This window comes from Chlorocebus sabaeus, chromosome 14 (genome assembly GCF_047675955.1).
Source record: "Chlorocebus sabaeus isolate Y175 chromosome 14, mChlSab1.0.hap1, whole genome shotgun sequence".
Lineage (NCBI taxonomy): Eukaryota > Metazoa > Chordata > Mammalia > Primates > Cercopithecidae > Chlorocebus > Chlorocebus sabaeus.
In genome coordinates this window covers 65560170-65581019 of record NC_132917.1, presented here as the reverse complement: position 1 = coordinate 65581019, position 20850 = coordinate 65560170, and the positions used below count along the sequence as shown (strand labels likewise).

The 20850-nt window shown below is 41.5% G+C and overlaps 1 long non-coding RNA gene across 3 annotated transcripts in view; it reads right to left on the bottom strand.

Annotated features, from left to right (window-relative positions):
* Positions 1–6669: 6669 nt before the first annotated feature.
* The window catches only part of LOC103220145 (uncharacterized), an 84929-nt gene continuing 70748 nt past the window's right edge, over positions 6670–20850 (bottom strand). For 2 of the 3 annotated variants that reach the window (XR_012095335.1, XR_492260.3), the window contains exon 3: positions 8929–15537. This is a non-coding gene — a long non-coding RNA (uncharacterized lncRNA). Of the gene's footprint in view, positions 8114–8928; positions 15538–20850 lie in introns of those variants that run through there. The other variant, XR_012095336.1, reaches the window with a different exon arrangement.

Here is a 20850-nt window from a genome sequence, read left to right as displayed (position 1 = left end):
TTTTATTATGTTTTATTTTGAGATAATTATAGATTCACAGGAAGTTGTAGAGAAATGTACAAGCAGGTCTTGGGCACCCTTCACCTAGCCCCCCATGCCTCCATTCCAATGTTAACATCTTGCTGAACTATTGTACTACAGTACAATATCAAAACCAGGAAATTGACAACACAAATCATAGAGCTTATTCAGATTTCACCAGTTATACCTGTGTTTGTACGTGTCTGTGTCTGTGTCTGTGTGTGTGTAGCTCTGTGCAATTTTATCATATGGTAGCTTTGTATAACCACCAGCGCAATGAAGATACAGAATTATTGCATCACCACAAGACTCCCTTGTGCTACCCCTTTATATCCATGTCTACTGTACCCCCCCGACCCTACTACCTCTCTAATTCTTGGCAACCACTCCATCTCTATAATTACGTTAATTCATAAATGTTTTATAAATGGAATCATGCAGTATGTATCCTTTTGCAAATGGCTTTTTTCCTTGAGCATAATTTCCTTGAGATTTAACCAAGTTGTTGCATGTGTCAATAGCTCTTTTCTTTTTAAGTTGAATTCTGTGGTATAATGTACCACAGTTTGTTTTACCAACCACCCATTGAAGGACATTTGTGTGGCTTCCCATTTGGGGCTATTAATAAAGCTGTTGTGAACATTACTGTACAAGTTTCTGAGTGAACATAAGTTTCCTTTCTCTGGGATAAATGCCCAAGGAGAAGAATTGCTGAGTTGCATGGTAGTTGCATGTTTAGTTTCTTAAGCCACTGCCAAACTATTTTCCAGAATGATTGTATAGTCTTACATTTCCATTAACAATATATGAATGATTCAATTTCTCCAAAACTTTGCCAGCATTTGAAGTTATTACTATTTTTTTATTTTAGACATCTGAGAGGTATAACTCATTGTCATTTAAAATTGCATTTCTCTAATGCCTAATGATGACGAACATTTTTTCATGTGCTTATCATCTGTACATCCTCTTCAAAAATGTCTGTTCATGTCTTTTTCCCATTTTCTAAATGGATTGTTAGTTTTTTAATGTTCAATTTTGAGAGTTCTTTATATATTCTAGAGACAAGTCCTTTGTCAGATACACAATTTGCAAATGTCTTCCCAGTCTGTCATTTGCCTTTTTATCCTCTTAATATGGTCTTTTGCAAAGCAAAAAGTTTTAAATTTCAATGAGGTTCAATTTATCAATATTTTATTTTCTGGACTATACTTTTGGTGTCAAGTCTATAAACTTTTTGTCTACTCTAAGTTCACAAGGATTTCCTCTTATTTTTTTCCAGAAATTTTATAGTTCAGTGTTTCACATTTAAGTCCATGATCCATTTTGAGTTAATTTTGCATAAGGTGTGAGATTTTGGTTGACATCCAGTTTTTTGCCTATGGATATCCAATTGCCCCAGCACCATTTACTGAAGACTATTCCTCCTCCATTGAATTGCTTCGGCCCCTTTGTCAACAATTAACTGGGCATATTTGTGTGGATTTGTTTGAGTTCCCTATTCTGTTGCATTGATTCATGTGTTTAGCCTTCTGTAAATGCCACACTGCCTTGATTATTAGAACTATATAATAAACCTTAACATTAAAAGAATAATTTCTCCCACTTTCTTCTTTTTTCTCAAATTTATTCTGGCTATAATAGTGCCTCTCCTTTTTCATGTGAATTTTAGCAGGCTTTAATAGAAATAACATTATACCTATAGATCAATTTAGAGAGAACTGACATCTTTACTATGTTGAGTCTTCTAATCTGTGACATGTCTCTGCAAATATTTAGGTCTTTCATTTCTTTCATCAGCACTTTGTCATTTTCAGTATACAGACTTTACACATATTTTGTGCCTAAGTATTTCTCTTTTTGCAGCATTTGTAAATAGCTTTTTTAAATTTTAGTTCATTGTCAGTACATAAAAATGCAATTGAGTTTTGTGTGTTGATCTTGTATCCTTCAACGTTGTTAAACTCATTTATTTCTAGAAGTTTTTTCATAGATTTGGGTGGATTTTTCTATATACACAATTATGTTATCTGAAAACAGAAGAAATGTACAAGCAGGTCTTGGACACCCTTCACCTAGCCCCGACGCTGCCATTCCAATGTTAACTTCTTGCTGAACTATTGTACTATAGTACAATATCAAACCCAGGAAACTGACACAACACAAATCATAGAGCTTATTCAAATTTCACCAGTTACACCTGCATTGTGTCTGTGTGTGTGCCTCTGTGTGTGTGTGTGTGTGTGTGTAGAGGCAATTTTCTCTCTTCTTTTCCAATCTGAATGCCTTTTCTTTCTTTTTCTTGCCTTGTTACAGTGGCTAGAAGTACTAATACTATGTTAAATAAGACTAGCGAGTGCAGACATTCTTGCTTTGTTCCCAGTCTCAGAGGGAAAGCATTTAGTTCTTCACCATTAAATACAATGTTAGCTGCATTTTTTCTAGAAGCTTTTTATGAGCTTGAGGAAGTTCTCATCTATTCATAATGTACTGAGAGTCTTTGTTATAAATAGGAATAAAATTGTGTTAAATTTGTTTTCTGCCCCAAGTGACATTATCAATGATGCTGGAATGGTAAATTATGTTGATTCATTTTTAAATATTGAATCAGCCTTGTATACCTGAAATAAATCCCACTTGGTCATAGTCTATTATCATTTTTAATCATTGCTGGATTTGATTTGCTAAAATTATGTTGAATATTTTTGCATTTAAGTTTCTGAAAGATAATAGTCTATAGTTTTCTTTTTTTCTGTTGTGTTTGCCTGGTTTTGGAGCAACAGTAATACTCACCTCATAAAATTAGTTGAATGATGTTTCTCCCTCTTCTATTTTCTGTGGGAGACTGTATAAAATTGGTATTAATTTTTCCTTGAACATTTGATAAAAATCCTCTAGTAAAATCCTTCCATCTAGGCCTGGAAATTTTTTTCAGTAGCTATTTAATTACAAATTTAATTTTTAAATAGTTATACAACTATTTATGTTACCCATTTAATCTTGGCTGAGTTTCAGTAACTTGTGGTTTTTAAGGAATTGGTCTATTTCTTCTAAGTTTCTCATTTCTGAGCATAAATTTGTTCATAATATTCCCCTATTATCCCTTCAACAGCTACAGGATCTGTTGTGATAGCCTCTGTTTCATGCCTGATATTGGTTATTTGTATATTTTCTCTTTTTTAATCTCTGTCAATCTCGCTTGAGATTTATCAATTTCATTAATTTCTTTTGAATAACTAGTTTGTTTCATTACTTTTTTGTATTGTTTTCCAGTTTGCAGTGTTACTGACTTCTGTTCTTTATTATTTCATTCCTTCGATTTGCTTTGGGCTTGTTTTGCTCTTCTTTTTCCAGTTTCTTGGGATGAGAACTTAGGTTATTGATTTGAAATCTTTTATCTTTTTTACATAAGCAGTTGGTGTTATAAATTTTCCTCTCAACACTACATCTCACAAATATTGATTACGCTTTTTTTCATTGTTATTTGGTTGTATTTTTGTTTTATTTCCTTTAAGGTTTCTTCTTTGATCTACAGATTCCCATTGTCTTTCCACTATCAATTTCTAGTTTGATTTCATTATGCTCCAAGAATATATTCTGTACAATTTCAATCCTTTAAAACATTTTAGCTGGTTTTATGATCCAGGATATAGTCTTGGTGACTGTTTTGTGGGTACTTCAAAAGAATGCAGATTCTACTCCTGTTGGGTGAAGTATTCTATAAATGTCAGTTTGATCCTATTGTTTGACGACATTTTTCAATTCTACTGTATCCTTGCTGATCTTCTGTCTACTAGTTCTATCAATTGCTAAAAGCAAAATGTTGAAGTCCCCAACTATTCAATATCCTCTCCCCCATCTATCATCTCAATCCCACTCTCCACCCAAGGATCTAATACTTTGCCTTTTGGAAGCCAACCCCTTTAAAGGGTTTTAAGTAGGGGAGCCACCCCCTTAAGGATTATTGGCACTTTACACCAAGGCCCTGAGCACTGGTGAGATGTGGTAAAACCCAAGGCTGAGACTTGCTGAAGGTAGGTGCCAGAAGAGACGCAGCCACACATCAAAGTCAGTCCAGGAGACAGCAGATGAGTCAATCAAGCAAAGCCAAAATTAATTCCAACCAGTAGGCTGGGAGAGGCCAAGAGCCAAATAGAGTAGCCAAAAGCCAGAGTCTCAATCAGCAATGAAGTCAGAAACCAGCCAAGAAGCTCAAGAAGTGTCAGGATCCAGGACCTGGGAGGACATGTGAGGGTGTTATTTAATTTTATCTGATCCTTGATGGCCTAGCACTCCTATGATAGGGTCAAGGAACACCTTCTGGGCCATACTGTTATTCACCTTAAAGGTGTTCATAACTTCTAACACAACCCAAAGGATTGCTATTGGGATGATTTCTGTCATAGCAATAAAACAGCGAGGAAGATATCTTTGAGGTATATTTTCTGAATATTCTAAAATCACTCTAAATGAGTCTCATCTGACATCTCATTAGCCCTGGTCAGGAGCAGAAATGCCTGTTGAAGCGTCATTAGGCAAGGTGATGTCTAGGGGCAGTGATTTTAGGAAAAAGGGGTAAGACTTCCACAACTTCAACTGATAAGCAAGATGTCTAATAACCCACAAACTACTTATCCCAGATTTCTAAGAGGCAGAAGGCGCCATTTAGATGCACCTTCATGATTAACCCACCCCTACCTTACGGTATTCAATTGGGGATAGCTCTGAAATTATACTGACAATATTCTTTTTTAATTTTTATTTTAGATGCAAGGAATACATATGCAGGTTAGTTGCATGGGTATCTTGGATAATGCTGAGGTTTGGGGTATGAATGACCCTGCCACCCAAGTAGTGAGCATAGTAGATAGGTAGTTTTTAACCCTTGCCTCCCCTCTCTCCCTCCCTCCTTTTGGAGTCCCCAGTGACTACTGTTCCTATCATCTATAATGATGCTGACAATGTTCTCAACTACATTAGCAAACTGTTAATGACTCTTATTCTTTGATACCAACATTCCAACCTGCATGACAACCCAGTTCAAGGCCCTGCCCCCATCCTGCAAGCATGAGGTTTGTCCTTAAATCCACAAAGGCACTCTGCCTGCGGTCTGGCCCAGAGCAGTGCCCTCAAAGTGATGTGACAGACCTGGAAGCAGAGGCCCTCAGGAGGTGCCGAGAGCTGTACCTCTTTGCTCAGAAATGAGAGACAACAGCTTCATGTACTTCACAATCAACCAAAGTCAATCCCTTGCAGACCTCCACAGGACACCACCCATTGTCCTATCCCAGGCAACGAGAAAGTTGCTGGCCTCACAAGATTTTTCTCTCCAAGGTTTCAGAATTCCCCAAGATCAGGCATACAGGAGTGCATCTGTAAAAGAAGTTCCAGGGTACCTTCATAATCCTTCACATGCCACTGGTGCCAGTCTAATATGTATCCAGAAAAAGATGAAACAGAATGCACCCTTAGGAGATTACCAATTTATTTTATCACATATTTTAAATGAGGCACCAAGTCTACACGAAAATAAAGTGAAACCGGGGCAACTGCAGAAAGTCCCGATCCCATAGCAAGTGAAAGTCTAAGTACACTGAGCCGGATCACTGCCTCATCAGACCAAGACACTATGTGGTGGTAATGTGCTGCTACAGTTCAGTACTGGACCCCAACAATAAAGCCGGGACTGTAATTACTATAATGACCTCCCACTGCTATTGTGTCTTTAATTAAGTCTTTATCAGTAGGCATTTGCCACTTAAACCTAACTCACTATAACTACGGCAGCGTATCATCTACATTTTCACAAAGAATTACTGAATCATATTTCTGTCACAAAGATGAAAGGGAATATTTCAGTTCAAGTGCCATTTGCAGACAAGCTGCATAAAGAAAAATCAAGCTGTCTTTTCGCGGCACTTTCTGACAAGTGAAACTCAACCGAGAGATGCCCGGGGGTTTGTGTATGTGTGTTTTGGCTGCGCTGGGTTTCTTTTTACCACAACTCCACTTCCTTTCTACACAAACTACAGGGAAAGAAAGACACCAAATGAATAACACACTTGATTACATACAATTTATTGAGGTAGAAAGGGGCTGAGATCCTCCTGTGAGGCCCAGAGATGCTAAGGGTGCTATCCCCTCACACTGAGGGTGACAGGCCAGGCCAGACCCACAGCTTACACCTCGCAGCTACGGGCTCTTCCCGCTCCATGGCAAGGCAGCCCAGGCAGCTGAAAAAGCCTGTTTTACCCAACGAGGCACACTAGAAGTACCCTGGGCCTGGAGAGACCACATTCCAAGTTCAAGTTTCCAGTCATAATCACTTCCTTACGTTAGCATGAAAGCCAGGGCTCAGATGACTTTTTGGCAGAGCCCAGCTCAGCAAGCCAGACAGCCCTCTGTCAGGAAAAGCCGCCCCAATTCCAGGCCTCCTAAAGGGTGTCAGCCGGGAGCCTCTCCCTGCAGCGCTTGCCCCTTGAGGACGGAAGCATGAGCATCCCGCTCCGGTCCTCACTCCTCTGAGATGACTTGGTCCACCTAGGACCCAGGGAAAGCCCCCACCCCACGCCCAACCCCCAACCCCTGGGGCCAGCGAGTATGAGCCTCACTGGCCTGCACCCAGTGGCCAGGCCGTGGTGCCAGCCTTTGGGCTCTTGCACATCACCAAAAAGCCCTTTTGGCTTTAAAACCTGCTTCTCCAAAAGGCATAAATCCCTTCAGAACTGGGGAAGGGCCTGTGCATTGCATGGGTAAGAGCTGGGGGTAGGGGGTGCTGTGAGGCCCCCCGAAGGAGAGGAAGTGGTGAGGGAGTCGGGAGGAGAGTCTGGATCTCCTCTGGGGTCAGCACGGCACTGGGTATCCCGTGGTGGGACCCAGTGACTGAGCTCTGCTTTCCTCCCAACTTTCTGCCTGCTTATTTTAGGGGTGCGAACTCCAGCAGGGAAAACCTGATGCTGCCACTAATTTCCACCTTTCTTCAGTGTCATCTTTGGCCACAACTGCTCCCTGCTTCCTTTCGGTTCTAATTTCATTTTTAACAACATAAAGGTTTTGCCTGGGCACAGAGGAACTGAAAATGAGAGCCAAATGGAGAGTGGAGAAGGAAGCATGCTTCCTGGGGGGGCGCCCCAGGGGAAATTTTATTCAATTTTCTCCCACATATTTGCACCCACTGGGGAGCATCTCAGGCTTTCCCACCTTGGCAGGGACACTTGCCTGGAAGGTGCGACCCAGCTTAGGTGTGGCCACTGCTGCTGGCTTGTTTCTACAACTGCACTGCTGAAGTCAAGGAGTCAAGCCTGCAAAATCCAGCAAACAATTCCATGTTCAGAGAAGAAATCGAAGCTGCCCTCATCCCTGAGTTCAGCAATAATTTCAGGATGCTTAATGAATGTTTGTTTCCACCTATTGAACAAAAGTAGCCCTCTAGCCTAGAATCTACACACTTCCGATGACATAGGTGAGACCAGGAAGCTGGACTTGGTGTTTGAATACTTTCAGGCATGGCACCTTGCTGGCCATTTGTCCTTGTTCTATGAAGAGCTCTTCTCAGTAGAGATATGTGTCTTCATATCTTCAGTCCTTTTTGCTTTGCCTCAGTCCTCTTTGCTTTGCTTTTCCCTCCTTGGCTGGCCACTGTGCCAGTGTTGCCACTATCGGTTAGTTCTCTCCAGGGTCTGCGCACAGCCAGGATGCATCTTGGCCAGTGTCAGTGGGAAAATGGGGCCCTGAGCACAGTGAGCCTGTGTTTATGAAGATCACTGCCACTGCTGCTGCCGCAAGTGGACTGCTCATGACAGCCCACACCTGGGCTCCCAGCCCTCGTTGATTGAGTCTGCAGCTCTCACAGAGAGCTTAGCCCATCAACTGTGTCTGCTAATGCTCTCAGCTGCTACCTTTTCAGCTGACGAAGGACCCAGCCGAGTGATGAAAGATATAAGCCAGAATCCACTCTATGCTTCATCAGACAAATGCTTGGCTTTCTGGGGGCCAACACACCTTCTACTGACTGACATGTTTCTAGGTTCTTTACCACGCCCTGCTGCGGTACACATTAGGATGTTTCTCTGGGTAAATGCCAAGGTTCTTCCTGGAGGGGAAAAGAAATGTCAGAAACACCACTCCTATTAAACAATCTGAAATTATCACATACCTAAAAAACATATTATCTAGAAAGAATCTCTCCTAGACATGATTTTCAACAGAGAGGTAATTCCCACCCCCAATAACATGGAGCTGAGCCCACAGTATGTCATAAATATTTGTTGAATATAAATGAATGATGCATGCATAGATGAATAAATGATTTTTCCCCTAGTGGCATACCTGATTTCCTTCCCTGTTCCCTTGCTTGCTTTATTCTCAAGCATCTGGTTGCCATTGATTTCTAAGAAGTCATGTTTTATTTTCTACATGGAAGGTGATGGGAACGGTGCAGGAGATAAGAGAACTAATATACATTACTATAAAAGAAAAATAAGAACAGGAAAACCGAGAAAAAGCAGGGGTATGTTCATCTTAGAATACCTGTTCTCAACCTTGTCTGTGCATGAGAATCTCCTGGGGAGCTTTAAAAAGTACTGATGCCGACCAGGCACAATGGCTCACACCTGTAATCCCAGCACCTTGGGAGGCCTAGGTGGGAGGATCACCTGAAGTCAGGAGTTTGAGACCAGCCTGGCCAACATGGTGAAACCCTGTCTCTACTAAAAATACAAAAATTAGCCAAGTTTGGTGGCAGGTGCCTATAATTCCAGCTACTTGGGAGGCTGAGACAGGAGAATCGTTTGAACCCAGGAGGCAGAGGTTGCAGTGAGCCGACATCATGCCATTGCACTCCAGCCTGGGCAACAAGAGCAAAACTCCATCTCAAAAAAAAAAAAAAAAAAAAAAAAAAAGAAGAAGTACTGATGCCTAAGTCCTGCCCCCAGAGGTCCTGACTTAATTAATATGGGGTGTGTTCTAGCCATTGGGATTTTTCCAAGTGTCCCAGGTGATTAAGCTGTACAGCCAAGTTTGGGAAACACTGGTTTATAAAATGTCTGCCCTAAAAGACTGGATGCTGGCTAGAGGAGAGCAGCAAACTTGGCTCTGAGCCTCCTAGCAGCCAAAGTGAAAAGAAAAAAACATAATCCATTGCATGATCCACAGTGTTCATGGGATAAAATCAAACCCCACTTGTTTAGAAATACAGTCAACCCTGAGACAGACAGTAAGAGATTGGCTGGGGGTCCTCATGAAGAAGACATGGAATGAACCAAGCAGCAGCATCTTCAACAGTGTCCCTATAGTATTCAATCAAGGAATATTTATTACGCACCCACTGTGAGGTCAACTCGGTTCCAGATAAACAGACGGACTTAAAACCTGTGGTGTGCGTCCAACATAGCATGTCTGGTAGGTGGTGGAGCTAAGATTCAAAACACAGGACTATCAGACTCAAGTCCATGCTCACTCCATTAGCAAGTAGCATGGTACTACCTGGGAGTAAATACAATAAGTTTTGGATGACTTGTTGTCACAATATGCTTTAATATGAGATAATAGCATCATTTCAGCCACCATTCTTAAAACAAATCTTCAAGAAGTTAGAACCACATGATTCCAGCTCTACTTAAACTACAGATGCATTTATCCTTTCTCCCAGCAGAGGTATTCCTACAGGCATACCAGTAAACATAGGACATACAACCCAGGATGTTCATTGTAGCATTATGTCTAATAGCAAAAGACTAGAAACCATGCAATGGGGTACTGGTTGAATAAACTATGATATATCCATGCTATAGCATAATATACATCTATGAAACAAAGAAGACAGTCTGGGCAACATGGCAAGATCTTGTCTCTATAAAAAAAAAAAAAAATTATTTAATTAGCCAGTCATGGTGGTGTACCCCTTGTGGTCTCAGATACTCTGGAGGCTGAGGCAGGAAGATCACTTGAGCCCAGGAGGTGGAGGCTGCAGACAGCCATGTTCGCTCACTGTCACGGGTGACAGAATGAGACCCTATCTCAAAACAAAATAATAATTTTTAAATGTTTAAAGATAAGGAACATCTTTGTGTTCTGACACTATGAATGAAAAAAAAAACAAGACAATGTTCAGGACAGTGTATACATAATAGGATGCTTTTTGGGTAAGGAAGGAAGAAAACTAATAATATATATAATAAATTTGCTTTTGTTTGCATAAAAAGCACCAGAAGAAACACTAAGAATCTAAGGACAATGGTCAGGGTAGAGGTGAGCACGATGAATAAGGACAGGACAGAACAGATTCCGAGCACACATATCCTTATATTGTTTAAGTCTTCAAACATGTCAAAGTATTCCCCATTCAAGAAGAGAAAATAAATAATGAAAAAGGGAACTGGATGAGGGCTGAAGTCCCTCAACTAGTAAGTGGTAGAGCTGAAATTTGAACCCAAGTCCATCTGTTCCCAAGTCCATAGTCTTGACACCATAGTGGTCACCTCCACCAAAACTTAGGGAAGAAACTCACCAGATGTTAGCCAGCTTGGGAGGCTGAATTGGCTGCAGAGGGCCCTGCTCCCACTCTCAGAGCTCCCCCAAAGGAGTTCAGGATCTAGGGGTTTCAAAGCACCATTGCAATCAGGTATGTTTGTTTGTTTGTTTTTTAATCTCCATCAAAGAATAGGGCAGCAGTAACCAACCAGTCCGGGTGGAAAGCCATGTGCTCTGGGTTCACTCTAACAAAGACAAGTTGGGTACATTTAAATTTACAGCCATTTGTAATCCAAGCATTTAGAACTCATCTGTTTAGGGTGAGTTGTGGGCTATAAACCCTCTTGGTAACAAATAACAATACATGCCAAACACATTATACCTGTCGACCTGGTTTATGGCTGTGTCTTGGCTTATATTAAGGAAGGGGCTGCTTCTGTCAATACAAAGATGCTGTTCTACACCGAAGAGAAATTTCAAACAAAATCTAGAACTTTATAGCCTGTCTGCTCTGATTTGGAATGGTATGTAATTTTTTACCCTCAGCTTATTTTCTCAAGTTTGAAATCATCCCAAAGCTGCCTGAGAAGATACTTAGAAGAATTATTTTTGACATCTCAGGCACAGATGGTAGAGCTGCCCCCGAGATGACACAGCTGATCAGAAAGTGTTTATGCAAAATTCCCCCATTGCCCACCATGTTGGAGAAGCAGGTTCAGAGACAAAGGGTGGCACCACTGACCTGGACAGTGTAGAAACTCTTCCTAAGTTGTTGGTCCCTGCCTGACAGGGGATCTTGCCTAAGCTGAACTGGTCTCCTTTTTCTCTTGGAGGGTAGGAAGGGAAAGACGGATCAATTTCCCTCCATTCTCTTGAACCCAAGCCAGCCATGCTCACTTTGCTTCCAAGAAAGTAACACGAACTGCCTGAGGTTTGCGGTTTTTCCAGGTCTGGATGGGGAATAAAGAATTATTCTATAAAAGGGGCCCAGATTGACAATACATTGGATTTTAAATTCAAATACGTAGAGCCAGGGTCTGTTTGATATAAGATGATTAAATGAGAGACTATTGTCGGCGGTCTTAGATTCCTCCCTTTCTGTCTTTATTCCCCTTTCTCTTCTCTTGGTAACCTAATAATATCTACGTCAGTTTGACTAGCTTGGGCACCTACTGGGTCCTTAGTCCATAGTGCTAGAAATAAGATGGTAGTGGAAATTAGGGGGAAAAAAATCTAAAAAGATCACTCCAACAAAATACGGTGAACAATACAATACAGGTGTTCAGACTGTGCTTTGAGAGCATAGATGGGGGCTCTGGGAAGATCAGGGAAGGCTTCCTAGAGGAGGTGATGTTTGAGCCCAATTTTTAAGGTTATATTAGGAGTTAGCCAAATACTGGCTTCAAGTTCAAGACTCTGCACTTCAAAATGCCACCAGAACCAGCAGCTTTAGCCTATTCTCAGTCTCAAGCAAAATGTCCTATCATGTAAATTTACCTGCCATTTTCTCAGAACCGTTTCAGAAACCATTGCTGTTTTCAAAGAACTAACTTTGTTTTAGTATTCTTGCATTCAAATGATTTTAGGTAAAGTGTTTCCAACTGTTGGCAGCTACCATACAGCACTTCATCTTCAACAAGTTCTTAACTCCCTTAACCCACCTAGGCTGAAAGTACTTCTGCTAGGGGAACTTAACTAGCATACCTGCATCCCCCATCCCATTATTTGGCCTATCTACCAAATAATATGGTGGAATACATTTAAACAGACCCACAGAAGTCATTAAATATCACTTTTTAAATGGGGTTCTATAAAAGTCAACCTACAGATGTTTGTTTCCTCACCTCACTATGCACCCCCCACCCACCATTCCAAAGCACACACACACACACACACAAGTCTCTCTTTTAACTTCCCTTGTGATGTCTTTTTGTCCTCATCCATGCCTAAAGAAGAGCCAAAGTACAATGCAGAAGGGGGCAGACCCTCATCTGCAAGCTGTGTCCTGCTGTCCCAACTGAGAGCGGCTGGAGCCCCTCACTCTTCACAGCTCTCTGGGTATCATCTGCAGTAGCCCCTGCCCCTATAATAACAAAAGCTGCTATTTTGTGACTGTCTTTGCCGTGTCAGGTGCTGCATTAAGCACCTGGTCTGTGTTAGGCCATTTCATTCTCGCAACACCTCTATAACCTCATCGGAGAAACCTAGTAATAATCTGTTCAAGGGCAAATTAACAGCAGGTAGGTATGTGCTATTTGAATACAGAGTCTGGCTCTTGGACCCATACAGCAGATACATCTTAACCACTTGTCATGATGAAGAATAGAGTCTTCAGGGCCCCAGACCAGAGTGTGAATCTCAGCTCCGCCACTTACTTAGGTGAAATGACACTAGGCAAGTTACTCATTCTCTCCAAGCTTCAGTGCCCTCATCTGCAAAACGGGATGAGTAATAGAACCACTTCATATGGTTATGAAGGGATAAATGATGCTGTCTTGCATGTATAGAACTTGGCATGGGGCCTAGTAGTTTGTAGGTGTTCAAACATGTTAGCTATTGCTATTACTACATATTTACAAATCTGTCTATCCTCCCACACACCATCTCATTAACCATGTCATCGAGGCCAGGGATCAAGTTTATTAATATCTTTCTCCCCAGGTGCCCAACTGAATGCCTTGGAAATGTTTGTTGAATGGATGGTTCAACAGCACTGGTTTTCTCCACTATTTCAAATGATCAAGCACGGCCCTCCTCTATTTTGATGCACAATATCCTCTTCTTGCTAAATTCTACTCCTTAACATTCAGAAATTAATTATCAAGTACCTAAAGAGATCATTCTCGAATTCTTAAATTAGAAGAGTTGTATGGTATTTTTTTTTCTTGTCTCTAGAAAATGAGTGAAAGTCGGCCTCCCTTCCCTCTCCCAAATCTTCTTGGACTCTCAGAAGGAGAGACCTGGCATGTCAGGAAGGCCTCACTTTCACAAGTAGAGGGATGGAACTTCCAAAATAAACAATGCCCAGGTTGGGACAGGGGTGGATTTTCACTTTACAAGGAGATTTCTACTTTCTTGAAATGTCAGTGATCTCTTCAAACTTCACTTTCTCCTAGAGAAGTTCAAGAAAAATTTAGCTCCCCTGAAATACTTCGGGAGTGCATTCCTTTTGTAAAATGAGGCACACTCCTGTTGAACCCAGTTTGTTTCCCACAGCACTTTCTGGGCTCTCAGAAATCCCTGTAACACTGTCCACCACACAACCTACACATGTCTTTGCCCCATCTGAAGAGCGCATTCCTCCTGCTATCCACGCCAAGCACAGTCCCAGCCAGCATCAACTTACTGCCACCAAAATCTCCCTTCCACCCCTCCCTGTGACTGGGCCCACTAGCCCATCAGCAAGCATCCTGCTCAGTCAAGTGTGTTAGTTTCCAAAGACCACTGTAAGAAAGCAACACAAACTAGGTTGGGCACAGTGTCTCATTCCTGTAATCCCAGAACTTTGGGAGATTGAAGTGGGCAGATCATTTGCAGTCAGGAGTTTGAGACCAGCCTGGCCAACATGGCAAAAACCTGTCTCTACTAAAAATACAAAAAATTAGCCGGGCATGGTAGTACACGCCTGTAATCCCAGCTACTCGGGAGGCTGAGGCAGGAGAATCACTTGAACCTGAGAGGTGGAGGTTGCAGTGAGCCCATACCACGCCACTGCACTCCAGCCTGGGCAACAGAGAAAGACTCTCTCAAAAAAAAAAAAAAAGACCACAAACTAGGTGTCTTAAAATAGCAGAAGTGTATTCTCTCCAAATCCTAAAGGCTAGAAGTTCAAACTCAAGGTGTTGCCCAGGCCATGCCTCCTCTGAAGGCTCTAGGGGAGAATCCCCCCTTGCCTCCTCCAGCTTCTAGTGGTTGCCAGCAAACTTTGTCATTCCTTGGCTTATAGATGCTTCACTCCTAGTGCTGCTGCTGTCTCCAAATAGCCTGATTCCTTCTAAGCCTACGTCTGTGGCCTAATGTCCTTCTTATAAGGATATCAGTCATATTGAAGTTAAGGTTCACCCTAATCCAATATGATCTCATCTTAACTTGCTTATATCTGCAGCAGCCCTATTTCCAAATAAGGTCACATTTACAGGTTCCAGCATGAATTTGGGGAGGACACTATTTCAACCCAGTGCAAAAAGAGATCAGTATGAGTAGAGAGACTCAGCATCGACCTATGGGGTATGACATAGAGGGTTTCAGGATGAAAATCTTTCTCCCTTCCATAAAGAAATGTGCTATAGCGCCTAAATCCCACCATTAAAGAGACTTTCCTTTGGCTCTCAATGCCTTTTTAGTGCCAAATAAAATAAAAGCAAAACCTGTAATAATCCAAATGCTGTCTGGAGGAATGACATTCATAAATCACTATCATATCATGCTTGAGTGGTCATCAGTCCCTTTTTGAGCATGACAGCTAGCAGAAGTGAGGTTCTGTTCGAATGGAGCCTGAAATCTGTGACTAGAATGAAGCAGGTAGCATGGGAAACCTAGGTAATAAGGTACCACAGGTAGACATGCCTTAGTGCCCGCTTTGGTAACCTATCATATCCCAGGGAGCCCAGAGCCAGACCAGGCACTATGAGGGGGCAAGAGGGAGCAGAGTGCATGTGTACTCCAGTTCATATTTATTGAGCACCTACTGTATGCCAGGGACCGTGCTTGGTGTTTCCACACACATTATCTCTTTATAGCAACCTCATGATGAAAAACATACCATCTCTCAATTCACAGATGAGAAAACTAAGCCTCAGGGGAGTTACGTGGCTTGGAAAAGGTTGGGAAATTAGCAGTAATTACCAAGTTCAAGTTCAGATACTGACATGTTTTCCCACGTCACAGAGAAGAGGCAACAGAATCCAAGGTTTCCAGTCCCACTTCTGCTGGAAGCCAGTCCAGCCTGAAGCTCTCTTGCTCTACATTCGAGTTCGCTCTTCTTAACTTCTGGTTTTAAATCCGCAGCCATTTTCTACTGCATTTCCAATGTGCCTCTGTATGTATCTTGGAGAGAGGAAAAAAGAGAATATATGGGTCAATATAAGCAGACTCTTAAAAGCGTATACTTTATCATTGTAATAATCATAATATATTTTACTTTACAGCCACTCATAACTGAAGCCTCTGGGCACCCTAACAAAAACAGCTAAAAGAGAAAAAGAAATTATATTAAACAAAGGAAATACGACTATAAAACCCCAATAGCCAGGGAACTAAATGAACAACATAAAACCTCCAAACAACAAAACTACGGTGAAACCAAGAGGGGGAAAAAACCTTTTCACGAGCTTTACCCTGAAGAATTCTATGCTGTGAGATCACATCTGTTTAAAGCACCATAATTTATCGATATGACATCAAACCAGGAACCAGCCATTGTAAACCTTTCCCGCAGAAACTCTCAGAAAACTAACCAGGTGGTCGGTGGGGGGGTCTGTAGCACATAGCTGGGGCAACAATGGCTTTAAAATTTTATGTTCAAACACATCTATGTGAAGTTCCAAATCTTGGTACTGAGATGTAAAAATGAGTTCATTCCATGGGTAAACGGAATTTACAAACAGGGCTTTTTTAACAATATTCTTTTTTTCTGAGATAGTCCATCCATGATTACTCGCTGATGACTTCTCAAACTGCTGCTAAATGGACCATTTTTAAGAACGGGTCCTCTTTAGAACTAGCCACTGAGTCTCAAATACTATGAAAGGCTTTGGAGAGGATAAAAGCTCTTTCATTTATAAAGTAGCTGAGTTACTCAGCCTATCCTCCCATTCTGATGTTGCAGCCATTTCACAAACAGAAATTCCTGTTGACCCACGATACCACCATAAACCTTTGTTTAGGAACCACTGTGACTGCCATATTCATGTTTGTGAGGGCAATATTTCCCCCAAGCAATTGCTTCCCACATCCCTCCTACATGCTTTCCTGTTAAATATGGGAAGCAGATCCTGCTGGGGAAAAAAATCTTTAAAAGATTTGTAAGGTTACAACAGCACAAGCGTTTAGAAAACTACCTGGTTAGCAAAATGAAATAAAATATTTAAAATGCTGAAAGACAACCCCTGCCTGTATGTAAAATGTTGTTCAAAATGTTCATCCTCAAGTACTTTCTAGGTCAGTATAGATCTGGCCCCAGGAATTAGGACACTCGTGGCAGAAATGTGGACCTCAAGCCCAATGAAGCTTCAAGAGTAAAGCAGGTGAGAAAATAGCGCAGAGAGGAGAAAGAAGGCAGTATGGCAAGGAAACCTGATGATATGGGGGGAGCCAGGCATGCAGGAAAGTCAGCCCAGCCTGGGCTCTCACCCACGCTCTAATGCTTAGTAGCTAGAACACCTTGGATAAGTCACTGAACCTTCCTGGCCCCTGTTTTATCGTCTCTGAAATGAAGAGAAAGTGCTAAGCAAACTCTGCTCTTTTTATTTTATGGAAGCCCATGCAGTTCTTCAGAGGAATGACCATCTCTCCACAGAACAACATGGCCAGCTCTCAGACACAGCATTCAGTTAAAAGAGCAAGCCATGGAATGACACCCACTGGGTAATACCATTCACATTTGGGAAAAAGAACCCACCCTGACAACTCTGGATGATTTCTACAGGCCCCTGGCTGTGTGTGTAAGGGTACACAAAACTGTAGACTGAGGCACACAGGCCAAGGCACAAGGGTGGACTCTTCTGGAAGCAGGTTTAAACTAGGTCAGGGCAAGTGAAGAGAATATATTTATATATTGCTTATGCAAGAGAGAAGAAAACTTTTATGTGGTCAGTAAAAACATCATCCAGCTTGTTTCAGGAATAAATATAGTAATTCTAGAAAAGTCTCTGCAGTCACTAAATGAGAGCTGGGGTTACAATGAGGCCAAAACTTGGAGAACCCCTGGGTTCAGGATGATGTAAATATGCTACCTTACTAAGCTGGGCTCAAAACCTACTTGAAATGGACCTTGTAAAGCATGATATGAAAAATGGAGTTGCAGTTGAGACTGGGGGAGCCCTGGGTGGGAGGAAAGCCTGGGGGGATCCCCTCTATCCCAGTATGTCAATCAGAGGGCCTCTTGGTGAGCCATCCACTATGTACCTGCCAGGCATGGGACACACACTCTCATCAACACCCCAAACCAGTTACTGAGAGCACTAATATGATTGATGGTACCTCTACCCCGCCCCCATATTGACCAAGGCACAGAATTTTTGGTTCTTCTCACTTGGGACTGCCCAGGTGGAGACATGTTGATCTGGAAGAGTTCAGAGCCAGGACCCAGACTTCCCATTGCCCTCTTCATTTTGATGAGCTCTGTAGCATTACTCAGTTTAAGCAAAAAGAGCTTCCATGGGCCTTCCTGGAAATACCACAAAGACATTTCTTTATTATACACCAGAGGTAAAGGTATCACTAGCACACAAGCAGGAGAAAATGAAATGACCTCTGGCAGCCTGCGATTGTCTAGTGCTCAAAATGTCCCTCCTTACTTTAGATATAGACTGGGAGTCAAAGCAAAATTGTATTTAAATGTAGGTTAACTATTTTATTTAGATGGGCCAATCACAGCAGGAAGACTACAGAAGATGACTGGGGACATCACTTGGAATCTGCACCAAAATGATTACGTTTTCTTCAATGAGCAACTTGAAAAATATACATTCAACCACATAAATAAAGTAGACATTAATCCAGAATCCATGCTCCATTTCTAGCAAAGGCTGTCAAGCTCTGAAATACAAGAATATCAGGAGGAGAGGCAAATTTCCCCTCCTTTGTTCATTCCATTTTGCATAAGTCAAATCCCAGATAAAGCCTCCTGCTGGGAGGAGGTGCAAATAGGTGGGCAGAGAGGCTGATGGCCTGTGTGGCTACAAGCTTACCTGCTCCAGAAGTCAGACTCCACCCACAAAGCTTATTTTAAGAGAAAAAAAATGTAGGTTTTAACCAACTTAAGTACCAGTTCGTTTGGAGGGGAGGGGGATTGTGTTGCAATTTTTTTCCATTTTGCCTGTATAATAAAACAGTCCCTGTTCAATCTGGTGCACGTCCTTTTAAAAAGTTTGAGTTCAATGTATGGGTATGTGGGTGGCGGGGGGTGGGGGTGTTAAATCAACTTTGGGTTTAGAAAATTAATGCAGGTTTGCCTGATTCTGGTGTATGGATCAGTTCCAGATCTGTTTTTAAGCACTAAGCTACTGAAGGATTATTATTTTTTGAATTTGTATTCCTTCTTAATCCCCTAATCCTTTCCGGAGAAATGTCCAGATTGTCAGGCCAACACATGAAAAAACCTCAGTGAAGCAGCAAGAAAAAAATATAAAACAATAGATAAATAACCATGGGATATATTGTTCAGCTTTTGTTGAGCTTGAAATGTGCCAAGTTGGAAATAGGAGACAGAGGTTTGTGATATTCCACTGGAACATATTGTCACTGTTATAACCAGCCCACGTTCACCGGAGCTGCCAATTATTCCCCAGCTACCATTTTTTTCCTTTAGATTGATCTCCTGCTTGAGGCTGTTTCACACCCATGACTCTGAAGCTTCCCTAGTGGCATGTTGGCTAATTAAGAGCAAAATCCATCTCTTGATGAAATAATGCTGCCACTGAAAAGGAATTCTACATTTTTTTTTAATTCTTAATCAGGCTGGAAGGAGTAGTATTCTAACACTTGTATTAAGCATAGGAAAAAAGGTCTATAGCTAGCAATTAGCAATGATGAAAAGGACAGCGATTTAAAGCATGTTGCAGTGACATTTTTATCAAATTAAATGAGTTTGCTAGGCCCACCAGCTGCATATGCTTATTGTCATTTACTGTTTGGACAGCAACACATCAGCCACTGAGTATCAGGAGGTGCCGAATTTAATAAGTCATTTTGACACTGGTGTGAAACGAACAGATCAGCATTCTGAGGAATGTGTTCACACTCTGAACAGACAGGCAGACATTCTAAGCATGTGAGGTGACACCAATCAACAGGAAGAAATGATGAAAGCCAGGCTAGGGAACAGGCAATGGTGGTAGTGGCGACAGTGGCAGGCGTGGAAACACACCACTGAGAAAAGAAAAAGATTCGCACATGCACACACCGAACCTACCGTTTCCTGGTTTAGCTACACAGAGCATCTGAAGGGGCAAAGACTTTTCAGAAACACTGGGACATGTATCCATTCTAGATCCCGGACGTTTTCATGTATAATTTAAAAACCGACCCAGTTTTCTTAAAACCACCACTAAGAGAAGCTGATAAATCTTCAGATTCTGTTGTTGTTTTTGCTCCCTCATGTTTGAAATATGGCAAAAGAAACCAACAAAAAAAAATTCTCTGCATGCTGGGAAAACAAATTTTCGTTTACCCTTTCTACCTAATATGTTTGCCCTAAACTGATTGCCTAGCTAGGATAAGAGGAGCTGGTATTACTTGGTTTTGATTTACAGTGAGGGAGGGTATATGTTGCTTTCAAAACTCTTGCTTGGAACGTGAGATGTGGAATGACATTCCGATAATCCCAGAAGCTATTTATGTCAAGGGTGAGATCTGATACCAATGTCTTAACCATGTACCTGGCATCAAAGTTAAAACACACCAGATAGTCGATTGCCAATTACCTCTTAAAACCTGCAGGTGTAATTTACAGCCTAACAAAGGTGACTAGTAATTAGTTCATGGCTTCAGAAGTTTCTAATGCCATCTAGTGGAAACGGTAAATCTGATCATTTCTGCATCAAAGGAGAGCCTCAAATTTCAGAAAATATATCATTACGTTGCTTCATATTGAGAAAAACTTTGTGCCAGAGTCCAATCTCAAACGTATCTCAAAAAAAATTGCTACAGTGCTCTCATAAGACTAGAATACATTGCCTTGGGAAATGAGACTTGCCCAGAATACCCTTGGATGCCTGCCCACTGCAAATGAAATCATTATTAGCAGCAGGCCACCACTGCCATGCCCGTAAGATCATTTTCTTCATCATTCTTCTCTTTCTTGTCTTCCAGATCCTAGAATCCAGAGATGGGTTCTTTGGTCAATTTTTAAAAATCATTTTGCAAGTCTAGTGGGTTCCGTAAAACCTGAAATATCTTTTGAAGTAAATTTTGCACTGATTTTAATCTAGAAAGTAGTTAAGGAAAGCTAAATACATGTTGATAGTTTAATACTGGAAGCTACTTAACTTTCAGCAGAATGTTCATAGATTTTCCTCCAGTGAAATTCTGTAGTATTATTCTGAGCAAGGACAGCATTGGAGACTTTCTGCCTCCTTTCAAGATGATCACCAAGCAGCTTTAGCCATGGAGCTATGACATGAGAATCAAATGGTGCCT